The sequence below is a fragment of the Schistocerca gregaria genome, chromosome X (genome assembly GCF_023897955.1).
Source record: "Schistocerca gregaria isolate iqSchGreg1 chromosome X, iqSchGreg1.2, whole genome shotgun sequence".
NCBI classification, from domain to species: domain Eukaryota; kingdom Metazoa; phylum Arthropoda; class Insecta; order Orthoptera; family Acrididae; genus Schistocerca; species Schistocerca gregaria.
This window is the reverse complement of record NC_064931.1, coordinates 140,747,309-140,769,995: the sequence shown is the minus strand read 5'-3', so window position 1 is coordinate 140,769,995 and position 22,687 is coordinate 140,747,309. Positions and strand designations below refer to the sequence as shown.

General features: G+C 43.0%; 1 protein-coding gene across 2 annotated transcripts in view; it reads left to right on the top strand.

Moving 5' to 3' along the window:
• The first annotated feature begins 3,295 nt into the window (after nt 1–3,295).
• The window catches only part of LOC126298760 (protein FAM186A-like), a 37,045-nt gene continuing 17,653 nt past the window's right edge, over nt 3,296–22,687 (top strand). Inside the window, exon 1 of one of the 2 annotated variants that reach the window (XM_049990207.1) lies at nt 3,296–3,397. The gene's annotated coding sequence lies outside the window, so the exon portion shown is untranslated. Of the gene's footprint in view, nt 3,398–3,424; nt 3,515–22,687 lie in introns of those variants that run through there. The other variant, XM_049990208.1, reaches the window with a different exon arrangement.

Genomic DNA, 22,687 nt, shown 5'->3' with positions numbered 1-22,687 from the left:
ATATTTATCTGCTGCACACCGGATAGCAGTAGGACGTAAAATGGATGTTTGGAGGGAAATACGTAAGCATGTGCTCTGGTAAAAATATCACGTTTATTCAAAAATAGATGAACTAACTTGGAAGCTAAACTATAATAAATGGGTGACAGTTGCTGTTCTTCATAACACTCTCGGCTGGGTTACAAAATTAGATTTACAACAGCGTCTTGGAGAACCCAGCACGATTTATCACTAATTATTAATCATGGAAGGACCAGAGGAATCTTTCAATGGCGACATTCACGCACCTATACACATACACATACACATACACACACACAGGGTGTAACAAAAAGAACCATCCGATTAAAAGAAACTGTTATGTTATTTTAGAGATGTGTGTGAACAACACGCTTTTGGAAAGAGCAAACTCTGGAGTTTTACATGGTTCCCGCTAGGTAGCAGTAGTGTGCGCCCACTTCAGTTCTAGTAAAAATGTCGGGACAACAAAGTGTTCTGTAGTCTACGTTTGGCGCAGTGCGGGTCAGTAATAACTGTTCAGCGTTGCTTTCGTACTAGGTATGGCGCCGATCCTCCTACAGCACAGAGCATTAGACGATGGAATGAACAATTCCTAGAAACGGATTGTTTGTGTAAAGGCAACTCGCAGAGCCGTCCCCAAGTGTCTAACACAGACGTCGAACGCATCCACCATAGCTTCACAAGGAGTCCGCAGAAATCCGTTCTCCGTGTAGCTCGACAGCTCAACATGCCCCCGATGTCCGTCTGGCGTGTGTTGCGTCGCCGTTTACACATAAAGCCATACAAAATTCAGCTTATGCAAGCTCTTCGTGAAGGTGACAAACAACGTGTGGAGCTCTGTGATTTCCTTCTTGGCAGGATGGAGGATGGTAGTTTTTTCCACCCTTAGTGTTTAGTGAAGAGGCAACATTCCACTTAAAATGGTAGGTGAACCGTCATAATGTGAGAATATGGGGTACCGAACAACCACATGAAGTTGTACAACATAAGAGAGACTCTGCACAATTTAATGTGTTTTGTGCAGTTTCACGAGAAAAGGTGTATAGTCCATTTTTCTTTGCCGAGAACACAGCTATAGTAAGCGCATATCTCAATATGCTCGAGAACTTTCTTCTCCCACAGTTGGAGACTGATTCGAACGACTTTATTAACGAACAGGATGGGGCACCGCCACACTGGCGGGAAGTGCAAGAATTTTTAAAGCAAAGGATTTCTGAACGATGGATCGGTCCCACGGGAACAAATGATTCACCTAACATTGCTGGCCTCCAGGGTCAGTGTACATGACTATGTATTTTTTTCTTGTGAGGGTTAATAAAAGACTCTGTTTATGTGCCTCTGTTGCCAACAACAATGAATGGATGAAGCGAGACATCGCATCGCGGTGAACGCACATTGGAAGCGTGTATTCGTCATCGCCATATTGGCGTATCACCCGGCGTAATGGTTTGGGGTGCCATTGGTTACACGTGTTGGTCATCTCTTGTTCACATTGACGACACTTTCATCAGTGGACGTTGCATTTCAGATGTGTTACGACCCGTGGCTCTACCCTTCATTCAATCCCTGCGAAACCCTACATTTCACTAGGACAATGCACGACCGCATGTTGCAGGTCCTGTACGGGCCTTTCTGGATACAGAAAGATCTCTCACCAACTGAAAACGTCTGGTCAATGGTGGCCGAGCAACTAGCTCGTCACACTATGCCAGTCACTACTCTTGATGAACTGTGGTATCGTGTTGAAGCTGCATGGGCAGCTGTACCTGTACACGCCATCCTAGCTCTGTTTGACTGAATGCCCAGGCGTATCAAGGCCGTTATTACGGCCAGAGGTGAATGTTCTGGGTACTGATTTCTCAGGATCTACGCACCCAAATTGCGTGAAAATCTAATCACATATCAGTTCTAGTATAATATATTTATCCAATGAATACCCGTTTACCACCTGTATTTCGTCTTGGTGTAGCAATTTCAATGGGCAGTAGTGTATTAAAAGCTTATTGTTATCGATGAATTCTTGTTTACTTGCTTCCCGCACTCCAGCCAAGGAAACGACCGTTTGCCAACCACGTGCATACTGGTGAATTTTATTTTATTCTTATATTTGTGGTGAATCTCAATTATTTATGTATCTGTGTGTGAGTGTCGCCATTGAAAGATTCCTCTTCCCCTTGCATAATTAATAATTAATGATAATCGTGCTGGGTCTCCAACACGCTGCTGTAAATGTAATTTTGTAACCCAGCCGAGAATGTTATGAAGAACAGCAACCATCACATATTTATTAACGTTTAGTTTAGTAGTTTGTTCAGCTGTTCTTGAATAAATGCGATATTTTTGTCAGAGCATATGCTTACTAATTTCCTTGAAAGCTTCCATTTTACGTCCTACTGCTACCCGTTGTGTAACAGGTAAATATGGCCAAATAATTTATTTAATATTTATTCAACTCTCATAAACGTGCAGATGCGGCAAACTCAGTTCATCTCAACATCAAAAGTTTTTCTTTCATTTATGCCCAGGTATCGTGTTCCCACCTTCCATGTTAATAGATACCCCATTTTTATGGATATCTTCATCACGAGCACCGATCTCTAACCAGATCCATCACCGAAAGACACGCTTCAACGGTACTAAATAAGATTGTGCTCCGTCTGTAATAACCTCGTCGTCGAATTGAACCGTAACCTTCTTTTCTTCGGCCTTTCAGACGGGTTACTGCTAGATCTAAAGGCTCAAACTCATCGTGATTTCGCCATTACGGCTATTGAGGCTGCTATTTTTCTTTAGGCCCTCATTACACCGTCAAAACAACTTCATCAAATATCTTCTGTAAAATACGTTTTATAAAATCTGTGACGGACTCTGCATACTTTCATCGTATCATTTATAAATATTAGAGGTTCATTGTAGCATTAAGAAAAGATCTGACCAAGAACTTCGATAGTGTAATACAGACCTTAAAATAATGCCTCTCCCGACCCTACGAATTATCTGAAAAATGGTTTCTGGTTGCATTTAAAGCTATATATCCATTTCTGAAAATCGCACCAACTTTGTAATAGAAAATCGAAACTTTAGTGCGGTTCTGTCAAAATTGTCTGCTGTGTAACATTAAAAATAAACAAATGAAGTAATTTAAGCAAAATTTCCGCAGTCGTTCTGTTTATAATTACGAATCGTATCATGCTTACTGAGATAAACTGATCTACTACATGAACCTCTTTAAGAGACAAGTTATAAACTTTGCCTCCAGAGTGTCTGGTGATAGTAATCTTTGACAGTACCTTCCTGCTGTCAACAACCTGTGTGTTGCTTGTGAGGGAGCGTTAGGAGCAGTTGACAGTTGCCGAAAAGTAACTGCTTGTTTGCGGTAAGTCACGTTCGTCCTGTGGGAGGAATGGAGTGTAATGTTATTTAATGCAAAAAATAGTGCTGGATATTGCAGCCAATATTTGGCAAGTACTGTGGAATGTAAGGAGGCCTGTAGGTAATGTTGTTTCGCGAGTTATGCGTCATTTTCAGTGATCAGCTTCATGCTTCAATAAGTCGCAGATATTTATCTTTATAGTGGAGCGAATTTCTTTTTTTAACTTTTAAGTATGTTTACAACTCTGTATCTATAGCTTGGTGGAAACGATTACGGAAAAACCTTAATTACCTCAAATTTTCGTTATCTGTGTAAAATTGTCGCCTGTGGGTACACAAAATCTGGATTTAAAATAAGGCGAGAGTGTCACTAATTGCAATCAGTTTAAAGATGGATTTTCAACCTTAGATTGACGTCCGTGAATTATAATAGGTATTACAAGTAAATTTTTCAGGCGCTACCGGAAGGTTGCTGCTTAATCACGTACTGCCTAATTGTTGCAACTAGAGAGCGAGTTTGCGTGTTTTTTTTTATTATTATGCCTGTTTTGAATTATGGAAACTGCGTCTTGTACTATAAATCAGTGCAACGTACATTCTGTTTCTAGCTGACACTCAGTACGCTGGTTATCAACTTGGGGAAAATGTGTAAAGATTCCAGCGCATGTAGCATGTTGTGTAGTAATAGACTACGATAAGCAGGTATCGGAGTCCGTATGTGGCATACATGCAGTTGTCATGCATTCAGTGACTCTTGAATTATTTTCAAATACGAACAGCTATGGGCCCGTTATACTCTTTTCCCTTGTTGTTGAGGAAACGAGCTCCGCTATCCTGGAAAGAGTACTTAATCGGCTGGGCTGAACATATGATTGAGACGTGTTTTATTATGGAATCTACGGAGAAAGCGTATTGGCTGACTTTGCCTTCTTCCCCTAAAATATGCGGTAAATCCAGCATTTAAAACTTCGCGTCGCCTGCCTATCAACAAGTCATTCGCTTGTTTACCCCGTCGCGACTTTTTGATCCTCGTAGAATGGAGATTAGAATTTGTTTAGCTTTAGTCTGGGAGGAACGAAAGCTGTTTCACTGCTTGGCGAATTAACCGGCTGTGAGTTTCCCGACCAATGAATTTCCGTGGCATTGAAGTACAAAGATCGCATGTGGTATTTGTTCCAGTGCTCAGTAGTGGCAACTGAAATCCTTTTACACCAGCTACAATACAGTCGGAAGTTGTGATGCTGTTGAAATGTTGAGGAAACGTGGCTGATACTGTGTGTACGTAGAACACTTGGTTTTTTCCTTGTTGAGCCAACTGACATTAATGTGAAAGGAATGGAAGTTGGCTACGTCATAGACAGTGATAACGTTTTCTCCCGAGAATTTAAAATGGTTCAAATAGTCTGCCTGAGACATGCTTGTCGGGTGTTCGAAAGGGAATGGTCAGAACACCGACAGTGTTAACTTGCCCTAAGCATAATTGGCACGCCGGCTGGTATGATCACTGTACCGTAGCCCAAGGTCTAAGTAAAGTTCGAATGCAAATACAGTATTAAGTAGTATTGATATTTACTCATTGGGAAACTAGCTGAAGTCACGGACTTAATTACATCTTAGTGTACCTTCGGTTATACATGGGTCATCAGGTATGCCATTTGGCACTTAATACCCACTTGTATTTAATTTTACGTTACTGATAACGTTAAAAGTTCAAATGTTTGTTGCTGGTAGTGTTAGCTTTCTTCGCCTGTATCGCGAAATTATCGTGCTCAGATTTCTCCCACGTTCTTTCTTAATCTGCAGAATCTGAAGGGCCTGCAAAATACCTGCCATAACATCATGGAATAATTTCTCTGGCACAGATATGAGATCATTGAGGAAACACTGAGAAATCTGATCAGTGTCGTAGTTCCAACAACTCGTGTTTGAGAAGTCAGCTGGTAGATGCTAAAAAGTTTTGCGACAATTATCTTCCTGGAGGATACCTCCCTAGAGTTATCTACTTGTTTCTAAAATATTACAAGCTATTGGTCGTATCTTTAAATCCCTGTAAATTAATCCCTTCCTTCTGCTATTGAGGAAAGTCGGGACAAAATCTTTCCGCTTTAGGTACCAGAAGATGTAAGGACGGAAGGGATGTTTTTTCTAACTATGCCGTAACTTTAAATATAGTCTTCTGTCCAGTTCGTGACGTGAGCACCTGACATAACCGGTAACAATTCTTTGCATTGTCTTGAACTGGTACCATTACAAGAATTGTCATCTTAACCATCGTCATTGGGTGCACTGTAAAACTTATTTGAAATACTTGACTGTTGTATTCATATGTATTTTTTGTACAACACTGAATGAAATGACTCAGTGGTAACGACACTTAATTTTTTTTTTTTTTTTTTGAGCCGAGTGCGCATATTTTCTGCCACACATTTACCGCGCTTTCCTTACATGTACAAGATTACTCTGCAGCTTTCACCTATGTGTTTGACAGGGAGTTTATAGAACCACTTACAGATTTTATCGCCAGTTCTTCTCTGGAAGCGCACGTGGAAAAAAATGGAAGGCAATGTTACGAATATCCGGGTGATCATAAAAGTTCACGGCTGACTGGAATACTAATCCATAGGCAGCTGGTAAAGCGCACAGCACCACATTACCAATCACTGTATGGGACAATAAAACGTAGTTCTTTAAGAATTCTTTTCAGAGACTTCTGGTGTATATTGTCTTACTGAAGAGCTCTTGTTGGGTATGAATTCATTTAAAGTGCAGTTCTGCTTCGAATGGACACCTATCACACCCAGAGGTGAAATATACAAGTTTGAGTTTTCTAGGAGGAGCGATTTAAGTTTTCATTACCAGCATCTTAAATTCACAAGGGAGAAGGCACACACAATTGCGTAACGCACTCATCTCTGCCCTAGTGGAGCTATTTTTGCCCGTAGTGCTATATTTCAAGGCCGTTGTCAAACTGACTTGTTCTTTGATACATTTTAAGAGTATGTTCTTCCGCTTTTTGTATAAAATACTCGATAGGTATGTAAAACAGTTGAGGCTTGGCATCAAGTAATAAGAGCGTAATGCTATGCAATGAATATCTGATTATGGAATTACTGCTGCAAATAATTTGTGTAGTTACATATGCAAAGTAAGCCACCTTCGTGGTACTTAAAATAGCAATTGCACGTAGAAAAAATGTGCTGATCTCACGAATAAGTTTGTAATCTGATTTCCAGATGATTCTCGTCAGTTTGCACACTGACGAATTCGGAATATTGAAAGAAGCCAAAAGTAAAGAATATACCGGAACGGACTCAAAGCCTGCACCTTTAGATTTAACGCCTGGCTCGTAACCAATGAGCCACTTTGTTACTACGGTTTCTTCTCCTTCATCCCTTCCTTTCGCGCTCGTCTTTCTCCTTTCTGCGTTTCCATTCTCCGCCATTTAATATACTACATCTTAAGTCATTAAAAGGTAAAAAAATTAAACTTGCGATATTTTTCCCAAGTGATGAATTTTCTAGCTAAAGTGATGTTAATTGATAATTTGTACAAATAATGTACTTCTTTACAAACAAAATGTGCCTTTCTTAGTATGGACGGAAAGTGGAAGAATGATAACTCCCACCGAGCGAGGTGGCGCGGTGGTTGGCACACCCGACTCGCATTCGGGAGGAAGACGGGCCAAATTCCCGTGTGCCCATCCAGGTTTAGGTTCCAGAATGAGATTTTCACTCAGCAGCGGAGTGTTCGCTGATATGAAACTTCCTAGCAGATTAAAACTGTGTGCCGTCCTGAGACTCTAACTCGAACTTTGCCTTTAGCAGGCAAGTGATCTACCAATGAGCTACCCAAGCACGACTCACGCCCGGTCCTCAGCTTTACTTCTGCCAGTACCTCATCTCCTACCTCCCAAACTTCTCTCTCGCAGGAGAGATTCTGTAAAGTTTGGAAGGTAGGCGACGAGATACTAGCAGAAGTAAAGCTGTGAGGACAGGGCGTGAGTCGTGCTTGGGTAGCTCATTGGTAGAGCACTTGCCTGCGAAAGGCGAAGTTTCCGAGTTCGTCTCGGTCCGGCACAATGTTTTAATCTGCCAGGAAGTTTCAGGTTTAGGTTCTCTGCGCTCAAAGCAATCACAGGGATGGTTTCCTTGAAAAGTGCACAGCCGATTTCCTTTACTCATGGTTCTGTGATTAAAACTTACGCTCCGTCTATGACCTCTATGACCTTCTAATCTACCACTTTCTTTTCTGATTACTCTCATTGGCCTGTTAGTTCTCTAATATTGTTTGATTAAAGTACATATAACATGGAGTGTCTGAAACTAAAGTTTCGCTGTTTGATGATGTAGTTAGTTTCTCTTACCTTTCAATGCTGCTGTGGAAAAGTCATGGCCAGCAGGGTTTGTTGAATTAGTGTTCCGTTTGGTAGCAAAACATGTTAAGAATATCGTTTGGGATGTCTTCCTTAGTGCAAAATTTTTGAGCCCAGTTCCTGATGCGGAAATGATATAGAAAAATTCCAAGAAGAGACAAAATTGGGCTGTAGATGTTCTACAATAGCTTGTAAAATTTCCTGCGGGTATATGAGAATTAGCGGACGGTGTTATGCGTTGTTTCAACGTTCTAAATTATTTGTTCGTTTGTTAATGCTAAGATTTTCACTGAGAGAAACTTCATCGTTTGAGTTGACCCTACCCGTATCCATTTCTTTAGCTGATTACTCTGCTATACACAAAGTACCTGGCAGAGGGTTCAATGAACAACCTTCATACTGTCTCTACCGTTCCACTCTTCAACGGCACGCGGGAAAAACGAGCACTTAAATTTTTTTTTGTGCGAGCCCTGATTTCTCTTATTTCACCGTGATCATTATTTCTCCCTATTTAGGTTGGTACCAACACAATTTTTTTCGCAAGCGGAGGAGAAAAGTGGTCATTGAAATTTCATGAGATCTCGTCGCAACGAAAAATGCCTTTGTTTTAATGATTGCCACTCCAATTCATGTATCATGTCTGTGACACTATCTCCCCTATTCCGCGATAATACAAAACTAGCTGCCCTCCTTTGTACTTTCACGATGTCATCCGTCAGTCCCACCTGATGCGGATCCCACATCGTACAGCAGAACTCCAGAATACGGCGGACAAGCGTAGTGTAAGCAGCCTCTTTGGTAGACCTGTTGCACCTTCTAAGTATTCTGTTAATGAATCGCAGTCTTTGGTTTGGTCTACCCACATCATTATCTATGTGATGATTCTAATTAGGTTATTTGTAATTGTAATCCCTAAGTATTTAGTTGAATTTACAGCCCTTAGATTTGTGACTTACCGCGTAATCGAAATTAGCTGATTTCTTTTAGTAATTCTCTTTATTCAGGGTCAATTGCCACTTTTCGCACCATACAGATGTTATCTAAATTATTTTGCAAGACGTTATGATCATCTGAAGGACTTTACAAGACTGAGAGCATCATCTGCAAACAATCTGACGGCTACTCAGTCTCCTTTGTCGTTAATATAGACGAGGAACAATAGAGCCTATAACTTTCTTGGAGAACGCCGGATATTACTTCTGTTTTACTGGATGACTTTCCGTCTATTACTACGAACTGTGACCTTCCTGACAGGAAAGTACAAATCCAGTCTCACTACTGAGGTGATATTACATAGCCACGCAGTTTAGTTGGAAGACCCTTGTGAGGAACGGCGTCGAGCCTTCTGAAAATCTAAAAATATTGAATCAATTTGACATCCCCTGTCGCTAGCACTTACTTCATGAGTATAAAGAGTTAGTTGTTTCACAAAAACGATATTTTCTGAATCCGTGCTGACTATAAGACAATAAATTTTCTTAGAGGTACCTCATAATGTTCGAATACAGTATATGTTCTAAATCCTTACTGCAAATCGACGTTAGTGATATAGGCCTGTAATTCAGCGGATTACTCCTACTTCCTTTCTTGGTATTGGTATGACTTGAGTAATGTTCCAGTCTTTAGGTACAGATCTTTCTGTGAGCGAGTGGTTGTACATAATTGCTAAACGTGGAGCTATTTTATCAGCATACTGAGAGTAACCTGACTGGTATACAAAATGGACCGGAGGCATTGGCTTTGATATAAGCTGCCTTGTTACGCCGAGGATATCTACTTCTATGTTTCTCATCTTGGCAGTTCTTGATTGTAATTCAGGAATACTTACTTAGTGTTCTTTGGTGGACTTTCGGAAAACAGATTTTAACAACTCAGCTTTAGTGTCACTGTTATCAGTGACTTTACCGTTGTGCAAGTATTGACTGCGTATTGCCACTGGTGTGCTTTATGTATGACCAGAATCTCTTTGGGTGATCTTCCAGATTTCGAGACAGAATTTCGATGTGGAAATTATTAAAATGTAGACTTTCACGGCCGGAAATATGTCCATTATACTTGTCCGGGCTGTTATGCCTTGGTCGGTTGATGAATTTTGTCTCAATTCCCAATGTTTCGTCTAAGACTGCGGGAGACATCTTCAAGGGGGTCCGTAGGTCGATAGAAGGTCCAACACACCCACTGGCTCGCTACTGACTGCCGCTAAATTCCGTCTCCGCGAGCTCCCGCGCTGCGGTGTGACGTCACGTGTTTTGAAAACGCCAGTGCAATTGGCCGCTGTCCGTCGCCGTCGATCGCCGTTGCCATCACCCGGTAGTGGACGGGTGGTATACATCTTCTGTAACACCGGCATCCGTATACCGTTTAATTTCACGCCCTCCCCCTTTCGGTTGAAATTATTTGGGTGTTTAGCGATTTCGATTGCCTCCCTGTAGAGCCTTTCGTAGTATCCGCTTGTGGCCGCTAGTACTTGCGTCTCCTCGAAACGAATATTGTGGTTCCCTGGCTGCAAAGCATACTCCGCAACAGCTGATCGTTCCATTTCTCCTCTTCTACAGTTTCCCTTGTGCTCTTCCAAACGTTTAGAAACTGTTCTTTTAGTTGTACCCACATAAACATCACCACAGCTGCATGGGATCCTATACACTCCAGCTTTTTCCAAAGGTTTGCGAGCGTCCTTGGCAGGCTTAAGGTATTCCTGTATCTTCCTGGTGGGCTTGTAAATTACGGTAATATTGCGCTTCGTCAAGATCCTCCCTATTCTTTCCGTTACATTTTTAACAAACGGCAGGAATACCTTAGATTTTGCAGTAGCCTGTACGTCAGTATGGTTTCTGCGTGGCTGCCTCAACGTACGTTTTATTTCGGCGGACGAATATACGTTCTTCATTAATGCATTGTGGAGATGTTCCATCTCAGCGTCGAGCAACTCAGGTTCACAAATATTTTTAGCTCTGTCCGCTAACGTCTTGATAACACCCCGCTTCTGTTGTGGGTGGTGGTTCGAATCCCGGTGCAAATAACGGTCTGTGTGCGTGGGTTTGCGGTATACTGAGTGGCCCAAACTACCATTTTCATTTCTAAAAACAAGCACATCGATGAAATGTAATTTGCCGTCTACCTCCTCCTCCTCCATTGTAAACTGAATTCTCGAGTTTATGCTGTTTAGATGTTCGTGAAACCGGCTTAGTTCTTCCCTACCATGTCTCCACAGCTCAAACGTGTCATCCACGTATCGGAACCATACATTTGGTTTTTTGCTGGCAGTACCTAAGGCCTGTTCTTCGAATTTCTCCATAAAGAAGTTTGCAATTACGGGACTTAGGGGGCTTCCCATAGCCACGCCATCCATTTGCTCATAAAACTGTTCATTCCGCTTGAAGTATGTGGTCGTCAAACAACACTTAAATAGTTCTAAAATATCGGCAGGAAAAATTCGCTCCAGCTGTTCCAATAAATCATTAAGTGGAACCATGGTAAACAGCGATACCACATCAAAGCTGACCAATATGTCCTCCGGCTGGAGCACTATGCCATCCAATCTGCAGATGAAATGTGTCGAATTCTTTGTGTAAGAGTCCGAACGGCCCACATGTAGTTTCAACAGCGTAGTCAAAAACTTGGCTAACGAGTAGGTGGGCGAACCAATGGCACTTAGTATCGGTCTTAATGGCACACTTTCTTTATGAATTTTGGGCAATCCATAAAGCCTCGGTGGTAGCGCAACCGAATTGCACTGACCTTTCTGTACACTCTTCAATGGATTACTTTTTTATCAACCGCGTCACAGTTCTGAGAACGTTGTTAGTGGGGTCCTTATTCAGCTTCCTATATGCTTGCGGATCCAATAGGTCAGTAATTTTACTCTGGTAGTCGGCCACATCCATAACCACCGTTGCGCTTCCTTTGTCAGCTGGGAGAACCAAAATACTATCGTCGTCATTCAGGAGTTTTAAAGCTCTTCTCTCACCCACAGTTATATTACTTTTCGGCGGTTTTGCATTGGCTAATATTCTCACTGTTTCTATACCGATTTCTTCAGCTGTTACAGAATCCACACTGCGAATTCCTGCTTCTACACTGGCTATAATTTCTTTCGTGGGCACATAACGCGGACTAACAGCAAAATTTCCTCTCTTGGCAAGCACAGATGTCTCATCGTCAGATAACGAACGTTTGGACAAATTGATAACGGTCCGGGAAACGTCTAAATGCCGAACAGACTGCTTAGGTAGCAAATTATCAAACTACTTCTTCTGTCTACTAGACGTTGTCAACATATGCTTCCACATGGTATCATGCAGTAGTCTATCAATCTTATCCCAGTCACTGCTGCACAGTTTATTACTGATTGTAATATGGAGAGACATTAACTTACAGTTTGTGCTTGGCAAGTCACGTCAGGCCTGCTGAATGCGCTCTCGTAGTAAGGCCTCCTCAGTCCGTTTGAAAATGCGTTGTGCCTTTCCCGAATAGAACAGTCGCTTTATCTTCAGAAACTTCGGTATGACGCCGACGGCTCTGCAACGAGACAGGAAAGTGAGGGAACACAACAGCTGCACACTCTTCTTCTGGAGTCCTTCCAGGCGTCGCACTTCTCTTGACATCTCCTCCCCGTAGAGGCGTCTGATACTAAAATGTAGACTTACACGGCCGGAAATATCATGTCCATTATACTTGTCCGGGCTGTTATGCCGTGGTCGGTTGATGAATTTTGTCTCAATTCCCAACGGACCCCCTTGAAGATGTCTCCCGCAGTCGGAGACGAAACGTTGGGAATTGAGACAAAATTCATCAACCGACCACGGCATAACAGCCCGGACAAGTATAATGGACAGGAAATTATTAAAATCTCGCCCTGAAGTACGCGCTATATTTCGAACTTTTGTGAAACTCTGCCAATCTTGGGATTTTGCGTTGTTTTAAATTTGGCATGCGCAGAGTAGTTACCTAATATTTTAAGCTCAGAATGCACCAAGCTGTCATTGGTCAAAGTTGTCTGGCTATGACACTGGATAACATCCGCAGTATGTTGCACTTCTGCTATAAAGTTAAAACAGAGCCGTTAGGTCGGGATGCAAATTAACTGTTCTCGGAGGTCTACTTAAGCTCTCTCGAGGTGCTACTTGGTAGGAAGCGTTTCTGGAAGATTTGATGTGACGTGCAGTCCAGCATCCTCGCGGCAACTTTGGGGCGGCAGGTCGGACGCAATATCCTCCATTCGCAAAAATTAGACGATAATTCGTTTTTCCTTAAGGTTGCTCCACTGTCACTTACTTGCGAACTGAAGTATGTGCTGCTGTCGTATCGTCAGTTGCAATTGTGACTTCGATACCGTCCGTATTAGCGTGTACAAGTCTTGCAACTGAACAAATTGGTACCTCATTGGTCTGGAGTAATCTTACCATAGATAAGTTCCGTTGCAATCGCGTATCAGTTGCAAGACTGGAGACATCCCTGTCTGAAAGCCCGTGGAGTAGGAATGTATTCCATTGTCATCCTGGTTAGAGCGCCTGGAAGGCTAATATCTAGGAAGTGTGGAAACGAAAGCTATGTAAGGTATTGTTGTAAATGATACACGTATTCTATAACGGGTTTCAAAATTAAAGAAGTTACCGAAAGGGGCGTTTGAATGTAGGAAGCTAACAAAATCTACTCGGCTAACACATCGTCCTTACGTTTTTACATAACAAACTTAAAGGAATTTAAAATATAAGGAGATAAGACACGTTGTGCACCGAGGGTTCGGTCACAATTAAGGATGTTAGTCATAGATTTACTGATTTGTTGTATTAGCTCTGTTATTGCTACCCAGATCTGTAATTTGTAGAATGCGTTGCGGGAATCCACAGTAAATATGCGTAGGCTGTTCGTTAACTAGGTGCCAATATTCATATAAAATTCTGCCGGTAGGCCGTGTGGCACTGATCAATTTCTCGAAACATATTTTCGTATGGTGGTTCGTAAGTTCTATTCGACAGAAATGTTCATGGTACTAGAAACACTCATATGATTTGATACCGTGTATATACACGTACAATAACGTGACAAGTTGCGTTAGCGCCTTTTTACCTGTAAAAGACTCGTGTTGGGTCCCATTTGTCGGGGAAAGAATCAGTTACATGTCGCAGCACCGTGATTTTCTCCTGAACTGTGTGATGTTCTAAAACTGTATCACATTCGTCAAATCACGTTTCAAATTTGTTAGTTTCTTCCAAGTTTTTAGTGATTTTAGGCTTGTTTCGTTTTATAAACTGGAATGCTGTGTGTGGCTGTTTTGTAAATTTCTTATTACGTGGTTGTGTAGGCTATGAAACGTGAAATTTTATATTTTCTGTTCAGTTGACTATCTTCCTGTTGGTACTTCATATAAAGAGCCTTATACCGCACCCATAATGGCTTTACAGTTTACTCGTAGTGCAAGGAATATTTAACTAACACACCCTGTGCATAACGTTAGCAGTGTGTGCATGATAGTGTCGGAAATGTCCACAGGACACATCCCATGTGTTTGCACGTTGTAAGGAAGACTCGTTCAGTGCAAATTCTACATAGCGTGCTAGATTATGCAGTGATAGTGTTACGGCAATTTTTATCATTTAATCGTTGTTGTCTTCAGTCCTGAGACTGGTTTGATGCAGCTCTCCATGCTACTCTATCCTGTGCAAGCTGCTTCATCTCCCAGTACCTACTGCAACCTACATCCTTCTGAATCTGCTTAGTGTACTCATCTCTCGGTCTCCCTCTACGATTTTTACCCTCCACGCTGCCCTCCAATGCTAAATTTGTGATCCCTTGATGCCTCAAAAAAAGTCCTACCAACCGATCCCTTCTTCTAGTCAAGTTGTGCCACAAACTTCTCTTCTCCCCAATCCTATTCAATACCTCCTCATTAGTTACGTACTCTATCCACCTTATCTTATGTATTCTTCTGTAGCACCACATTTCGAAAGCTTCTATTCTGTTCTTGTCCAAACTAGTTATCGTCCATGTTTCACTTCCATACATGGCTACACTCCAAACAAATACTTTCAGAAACGACTTCCTGATACATAAATCTATATTCGATGTTAACAAATTTCTCTTCTTCAGAAACGCTTTCCTTGCCATTGCCAGTCTACATTTTATATCCTCTCTACTTCGACCATCATCAGTTATTTTACTTCCTAAATAGCAAAACTCCTTTACTACTTTAAGTGTCTCATTTCCTAGTCTAATTCCCTCAGCATCACCCGATTTAATTTGACTACATTCCATTATCCTCGTTTTGCTTTTGTTAATGCTCATCTTATATCCTCCTTTCAAGACACTGTCCATTCCGTTCAACTGCTGTTCCAAGTCCTTTGCCGTCTCTGACAGAATTACAATGTCATCGGCGAACCTCAAAGTTTTTACTTCGTCTCCATGAATTTTAATACCTACTCCAAATTTTTCTTTTGTTTCCTTTACTGCTTGCTCAATATACAGATTGAATAACATCGGGGAGGGCTACAACCCTGTCTCACTCCTTTCCCAACCACTGCTTCCCTTTCATGCCCCTGGACTCTTACGACTGCCATCTGGTTTCTGTACAAATTATAAATAGCCTTTCGCTCCCTGTATTTTACCCCTGCCACCTTCAGAATTTGAAAGAGAGTATGCCAGTCAACATTGTCAAAAGCTTTCTCTAAGTCTACAAATGCTAGAAACGTAGGTTTGCCTTTTCTTAATCTTTCTTCTAAGATAAGTCGTAAGGTCAGTATTGCCTCACGTGTTCCAACATTTCTACGGAATCCAAACTGATCCTCCCCGAGGTCTGCATCTACCAGTTTTTCCATTCGTCTGTAAAGAATTCGCGTTAGTATTTTGCAGCCGTGGCTTATTAAACTGATAGTTCGGTAATTTTCACATCTGTCAGCACCTGCTTTCTTTGGGATTGGAATTATTATATTCTTCTTGAAGTCTGAGGGTATTTCGCCTGTCTCATACATCTTGCTCACCAGCTGGTAGAGTTTTGTCAGGACTGGTTGTCCCAAGGCCGTCAGTAGTTCTAATGGAATGTGGTCTACTCCGGGGGCCTTGTTTCGACTCAGGACTTTCAGTGCTCTGTCAAACTCTTCACGCAGTATCGTATCTCCCATTTCGTCTTCATCTACATCCTCTTCCATTTCCATAATATTGTCCTCAAGTACATCGCCCATGTATAAACCCTCTATATACTCCTTCCACCTTTCTGCCTTCCCTTCTTTGCTTAGAACTGGGCTGCCATCTGAGCTCTTGATATTCATACAAGTGGTTCTCCTTTCTCCAAAGGTCTCTTTAATTTTCCTGTAGGCAGTATCTATCTTACCCCTGGTGAGATAAGCTTCTACATCCTTAAATTTGTCCTCTAGCCATGCCTGCTTAGCCATTTTGCACTTCCTGTCGATCTCATTTTTGAGACGTTTGTATTCCTTTTTGCCTGCTTCATTTACTGCATTTTTATATTTTCTCCTTTCATCAATTAAATTCAATATTTCTTCTGTTACCCAAGGATTTCTACTAGCCCTCGTCTTTTTACCTACTTGATCCTCTGCTGCCTTCACTACTTCATCCCTCAAAGCTACCCATTCTTCTTCTACTGTATTTCTTTCCCCTATTCCTGTCAATTGTTCCCTTATGCTCTCTCTGAAACTCTGTACAACCTCTGGTTCTTTCAGTTTATCCAGGTCCCATCTCCTTAATTTCCCACATTTTTGCAGTTTCTTCAGTTTTAATCTACAGGTCATAACCAATAGATTGTGGTCAGTCCACATCTGCCCCTGGAAATGTCTTACAACTTAAAACCTGGTTCCTAAATCTGTCTTACCATTATATAATCTGATACCTTTTAGTATCTCCAGGGTTCTTCCACGTATACAACCTTCTTTCATGATTCTTAAACCAAGTGTTAGCTATGATTAAGTTGTGCTCTGTGCAAAATTCAACAAGGCGAGCCCTCTTTCATTTCTTAGCCCCAATCCATATTCACATATTATGTTTCCTTCTCTCCCTTTTCCTACACTCGAATTCCAGTCACCCATTACTATTAAATTTTCGTCTCCCTTCACTATCTGAATAATTTCTTTTATTTCATCGTACATTTCTTCAATTTCTTCATCTGCAGAGCTAGTTGGCATATGAACTTGTACTACTGTAGTAGGTGTGGGCTTCGTATCTATCTTGGCCACAATAATGCGTTCACTATGCTGTTTGTAGTAGCTTATCCGCATTCCTATTTTCCTATTCATTATTAAACCTACTCCTGCATTACCCCTATTTGATTTTGTGTTTATAACCCTGTAGTCACCTGACCAGAAGTCTTGTTCCTCCTGCCACCGAACTTCACTAATTCCCACTATATCTAACTTTAACCTATCCATTTCCCTTTTTAAATTTTCTAACCTACCTGCCCGATTAAGGGATCTGACATTCCACGCTCCGATCCGTAGAACGCCAGTTTTCTTTCTCCTGATAACGACATCCTCCTGAGTAGTCCCCGCCCGGAGATCCGAATGGGGACTATTAATCGTTGTAGGGCAGTTAATGACCGCAGTTAGTAAAATAAACGTTCGCCGTCGTGTCTGCGTACATGATTCAACTAAAGACGGGACACATCGTAATGGCGATCAGTTACTTCAGATATTGCTCTGGCGTAAAATTAGCAAGACTGTAAATGAATTTACATTTACAAATTTTGTAGCAGTCTACGCCCTTCATCGGGTTGGTCGGGGTGAGATGCGAATGGGTTTATTACCGCCGTGAGTGAGCCTTGGAAGACTGTTAGTCAGCTGTGACGTACGTACTGGCCCGATCTAATTGTCCGTAAATTGTTTCACAACTGACACCAATATTGCCTTCAATGCTTGGATTTCGCATTCAAATGTACTTAAAGCTTCAAAACGTTTGTGGCAGAAATAGCTAGTTCTGGATGAACTAGCTCCGGGCTGAGGAACTGATGGCCTTAAGACATTTACGCCAGAGACAGTAACACTCTATTTCACGATCGCAATTTCGGCCTTAGGCCATCAAGTGCAGCTTTTTAGCTCCTTTTGCTGCCGTGGAGGTAGCTTTAGTTTTCACGTTGATGTATTTTGGAAAACTTCATTATTATTTCACTGTTTGTTAAATTTTATACATTCTGTTGTCTTTTGTAGGTTTATTCTCGTTCGTTGGTAATTCAGCAACAACCCGTGTGCTACTACTAAAGACAACAGAATGTATAAAGTTTAAGTGCAAGAATGTTTTTCCAAAACACATGAACGTGAAAATTAAAGCTACCTACACGGCAGCAAACCGAGCTAAAATGCTGCACTTGATAATTTCCTTAGGCGGAAATAGTGTGTCACTGGCTTAAATATCTTCTGTAAAGTTCTACATAACTGTGAATTCCAGATATAAAAAGTTAATTGATGACCTTGCTGCTCAGTCCCTTAACCACTCTAGAATTACGATGACGCCTTCGTACATGGGAAACGACAGTGAGGTGGCGCAGTGGTTAGGACACTAGACTCGCATTTGGGAGCACAATTCAAACCCGCGTCTGGCCATCCTGATTTAGGTTTACTGTGATTTCCCAAAATCACTTCAGGCAATAGCCAGGATGGTTCCTTTCAAAGGGCACGCCCGATTGCCTTCACTATCCTTCTCTAATCCGATGGGATCGATGACCTCCCCGTTCGGTTGCCTCCTCCAAAACAAACCACCCCCTCCCGCTCCCCAGTGGGCTTGCCACTCGTTGGCGCGTTTATGCTTGGTTACCACGGGGACCCAGCCTTCGCAGCATTTTTACATTCTGTACATGTCTATCCTCTTGCTATCCTTTTTCCCCTCGTTGGGGAATGTTATTTAGAATGTTCTGAATTGTCTGTCGCTGATGTAAGAACGATCTCACCTTACTTTTCCCTTACCTTTCTTTCTCCTCTTGTTCCGCTTTCGGCGTTCGAGGTTCCTGTTTTTCTTCCTGCCTGTGCGCTCCTGAAGGCCAGCCCACACGTCTGACCCGTAACAGATGAAAGGGTAATGCGTAATTCCCAGCCCCGAGTCGACAGGTAGGGTTTACATGTACCCTTTGGAACAAGCCAGGCCCAGGGAGGGGTGATTGCCCGAGTTGCAGCCTTCCCAAATTGCTGATTGGCCCCTGTCAGGTGTTAGGGAAGTGTAACCTTAGGAGTGAACAATCACCTAAGGTGGGTGCATCCCCTTGTGAAGGCAGCCTCCAGATGGAAGGAGTGTCATTGGAGACAGTGGCAATCATGGAGATTTTCTCACAATGACTCAATCAACTTTCCAATCAATGTCTACAAAATGTAAACGTAATGAGGCTAATGATTCAAAGACCCTTCCCACTGAACCACGGTTCCTCATGGTCTCACATTCTGAAGGTCAGTCCTTTGCCATGGTAAATCCGTTAATTATTCAGAAAGGTGTTGATGCAATTCAGGGCCCTGTGAAATTATGCTCTCGTTCATGGAAGGGCACTTAGCTTCTTTGGACTACTTCTGATTCTTGAGCAAAACTGCTTACTGCCTCGCTACTCCAAAGCTACCCTGTTTGTGCCAACGCCCTTAGAATTCTTGAATTCTTCATGTGGTGTCATTCACATCAGGCTCTTCGACGATTTAACACTCCAAAATCAAATTTTACGTCTCTGATCAGGGTGTCATTGCTGGCCATGTAATGAAAATGGTAGATGCCTCCTTAGTGCCCACCTGCACTCCTTTCCTAACCTTTGATAGTGGTGCTATGCAATTATTAGTCTGGTTGTATATTCTGAACCTGATGGGCTGCTACCAGTGACACTTCACCCACAACAGAACGTCTTCTCGACACCTAGCGAAATTTGTAACCTGTGGTAGAGATGCACATAAGGGCGATATTCCGCCTTGTTTTCCCCACTACCCCCTCTGTGGGTCTGGGGGTTAGAATAGGCCCGATGTATTCCTGCCTGTCGAAGAGGCGACCAAAATGAGTCGCAGACGTTTCTGCCTTTGTGACGGTCCCCTGTAGGGTTTGACCTCCATTTATCGAAATTTTCGCAGAGAGTGAACCAATGGTGCATGATGTCCATCATGCTCTGAGACCTATCACATCCTTCGTCGGCGTGGATCTGCACTTCTGCTTATTCTCAAACTGTTGGGTGAGGTCAGCCTCCTGGGTGCGTATTTCTCCAACTGTGCAGTATCGTTTTCTACTCTGACGAAGACAGTGGACTTGTTTGGTTGCTTGCACCTGATATCCAGCATAGTAGAGAGTCCCGTGCTGTGGGGCGACCATGTAATGAAGCATAACTTTTGTGTTGAGCATTTAGAGGACAAGTTTGCAGAGGTGGAAGGTTTGTCCAAAATGAGATAAGGGTCAGTCTTCATCACAACAGCCGCCTCTACCCAGTCGTGGGCGTTACTCGCTTGTGACAAGCTGGGCATGTTTCTGCAACCATCACGCCCCATATGAGCTTAAATATGATGCAGGGTATCATATTTCACAGGGACCTTCTTTTGCAGTGTGATGTGTACACCAATTTAGTGACTATGTAAATTTTGATTGGTGTGCCCACTGGGGTCAGAGAATAATCAAATGGCCATCAGTGCCTATGTGGCCTTATAGGATGACACATTAACAGAGATAAGGGTGATGGTCTACTGCGGTGATGTACAGCTGGAAGTTTGGCCACTTGTCAGCGTCACATGTCGAGATTGCGGATGCCCATCACATCCCAATATTCAATGTGCCCTGCCTCCCATCTGTGTCAACTGCAGAGAGCATCATTCAGCTTGCTCGCCAGGCTGCAAGATTTTACAGCAAGAAAAGAAAATCATGGAATATAAGACCATGAACTGACTGACCTACACTGAGCTTAAGAGGAAATTTAAGGGCCTTCATCCCGTGGCTATGACCACTTCCGCCGCCACCACTAGAAGTTCCAGCCCCCCATCTGGGACACCAGTCCCCACTTTACAGCTGGAGAAGCGTTAAGTCTTTATTGGCTCCTCGCTAGGAAGTGGTCCCATGGGTAACTCCCTTCCCAGGTTTCCACGACACCCACCAGTGGCTGAAGTGCAGAAAAGCAGTTGGTTGTAGGGCTTCACGATCATCTTCAGTCCTGGAAACTGAATCAGTGAAGCCCTCCCAGCCAGAGAAACTAAAGGCTCAGCAAGAGAAATCCAGAAGGAAGACCCTCAAGGCGCGGGGAATTGTAGTGGCACCCACACCACTGCTACCTACAGGCTCTGCATCTGAGGATGGGGTGGAGATATTGGTGGAACCTAAGGGCCTAGATCTTGCCAGGACCTCAGATACAATGGATATAGACTGCTCAGTCAATAAGTCGGTGGGGGTAGGTGACACTAAGGCATAAACTGCCTCATTGAATGTTAGATGCCTTCCCACCCTCAAGATCATACAATCTTCCAGTAGATTGTAGCTGTTTTTTCCACCACCTGGCTGAGCTATGTCAATTGTTAAGCTTTACACCTGCTTTCTGCATTGCCCTCCAGGAAACCTGGTTCCTGGCAATGCAGACCTGCCCTTCGTGGCTACAGGGGATATTAAGAGAACTGTAGCAACTAAAATAGTGTCAGGTGGAGTTTCTGTCCTGAACTCCATTTGTAGTGAACCTGTGCCCCTTCAAACCACTCTAGAAGCTGTGGCTGTCAGAATAAGGAAATAATTGTCTGCAACATTTATCTGACATCAGAAGATGCAGTACCCCTGAAAGCATTGGCTCCACTGATTGCTGAACTCTCTAAATCTTTCCTAATTCTGGGAGCGAATAATGCTCATACCCCTTGTAGGGTGGCACTGTGCTCACTGAGGCAGAGATGTGTAACCCTTACTGTCTGTCCGACCTCTGTGTCTTAAATACTTGGGCTGCAACACATTTCATTGTGACTATTGGTAGTTCCTCGGCCATTGATTTCGCTTTGATTTATCAATTTTCTGCCCAGGACTTCTTCCGTCTATCCGCTGGAAAGCACATGACCTGAGTGGCAGTGACCATTTCCCCATCTTTGTCACTCCCCCAGCGTCATTCCCATAGACGCCTGCGCAGGTGGGCTTTAAACAAGGCAGACTGCGAAGCCTCCACATCTTCTGTCACTGTTGAATCCCCTCCACATGGTGCGATCGACGTTGTGGTTGAGCAGGTAACAACGGCACAACGATCGTTTCTGCTGCGGAAAATGCGGTACCTCGTTCTTTGGGATGTCCTCAGTGAAAGTCGATACCTTCCGGTCGTCGGAAGTCGCTGAGGCAAGTAAAGAGCGTAGGCGAACTCTACAGCAATATAAGTGGCACCCTTCCCTGGAGCACCCAATAGCCTTTAAACGGCTCTGCCTGCATTCGCCAGCTTATCAAAAGGCGGAGCAGGAGTTATGAGATACACGTCTCGACCATTGGGTGCCATACATCACCTTCCAAAATCTGGGCAAGTCAGTTTTTGGGTACCAGGCCCAACAGGTGTTCCCGGTGTTAACGTAAATGGCGTGTTATCTACCGATGCAAAGCCTTTCGCATTCTCATATGGTGGATGGGAGGGAAAGTCCTCTGGTTCACTACAAGCCACAGTGAACCCTATAACCCCCCCCCCCCCCCCATATTTACAGAATGGGAGCTCCTTAGTGTCCTTACACATTGCCCTGATACAGCTCCTGGACCAGATAAGATCGTGAGATGATTAAACCTCTCGTCTGACTACAAGTGACATATCCTCATGATCTTCAACTGGATTTGGTGCGATGGCGTCTTTCCGTTGCACTGGTAGGAGAGCACAATCATAAGTGCTCAAACCCGCCAAAAACCCGTTCTATGTAGATAACTAGGGGTCTGTCAGCCTCGCAAACTTTGTAAGGTGCGGGAATGTATGGTGTCGGCAGTTATGTTGGGTCCTGGAGTCACGTGGCCTACTGGCTCCGGGCCAGTACGGTTTCC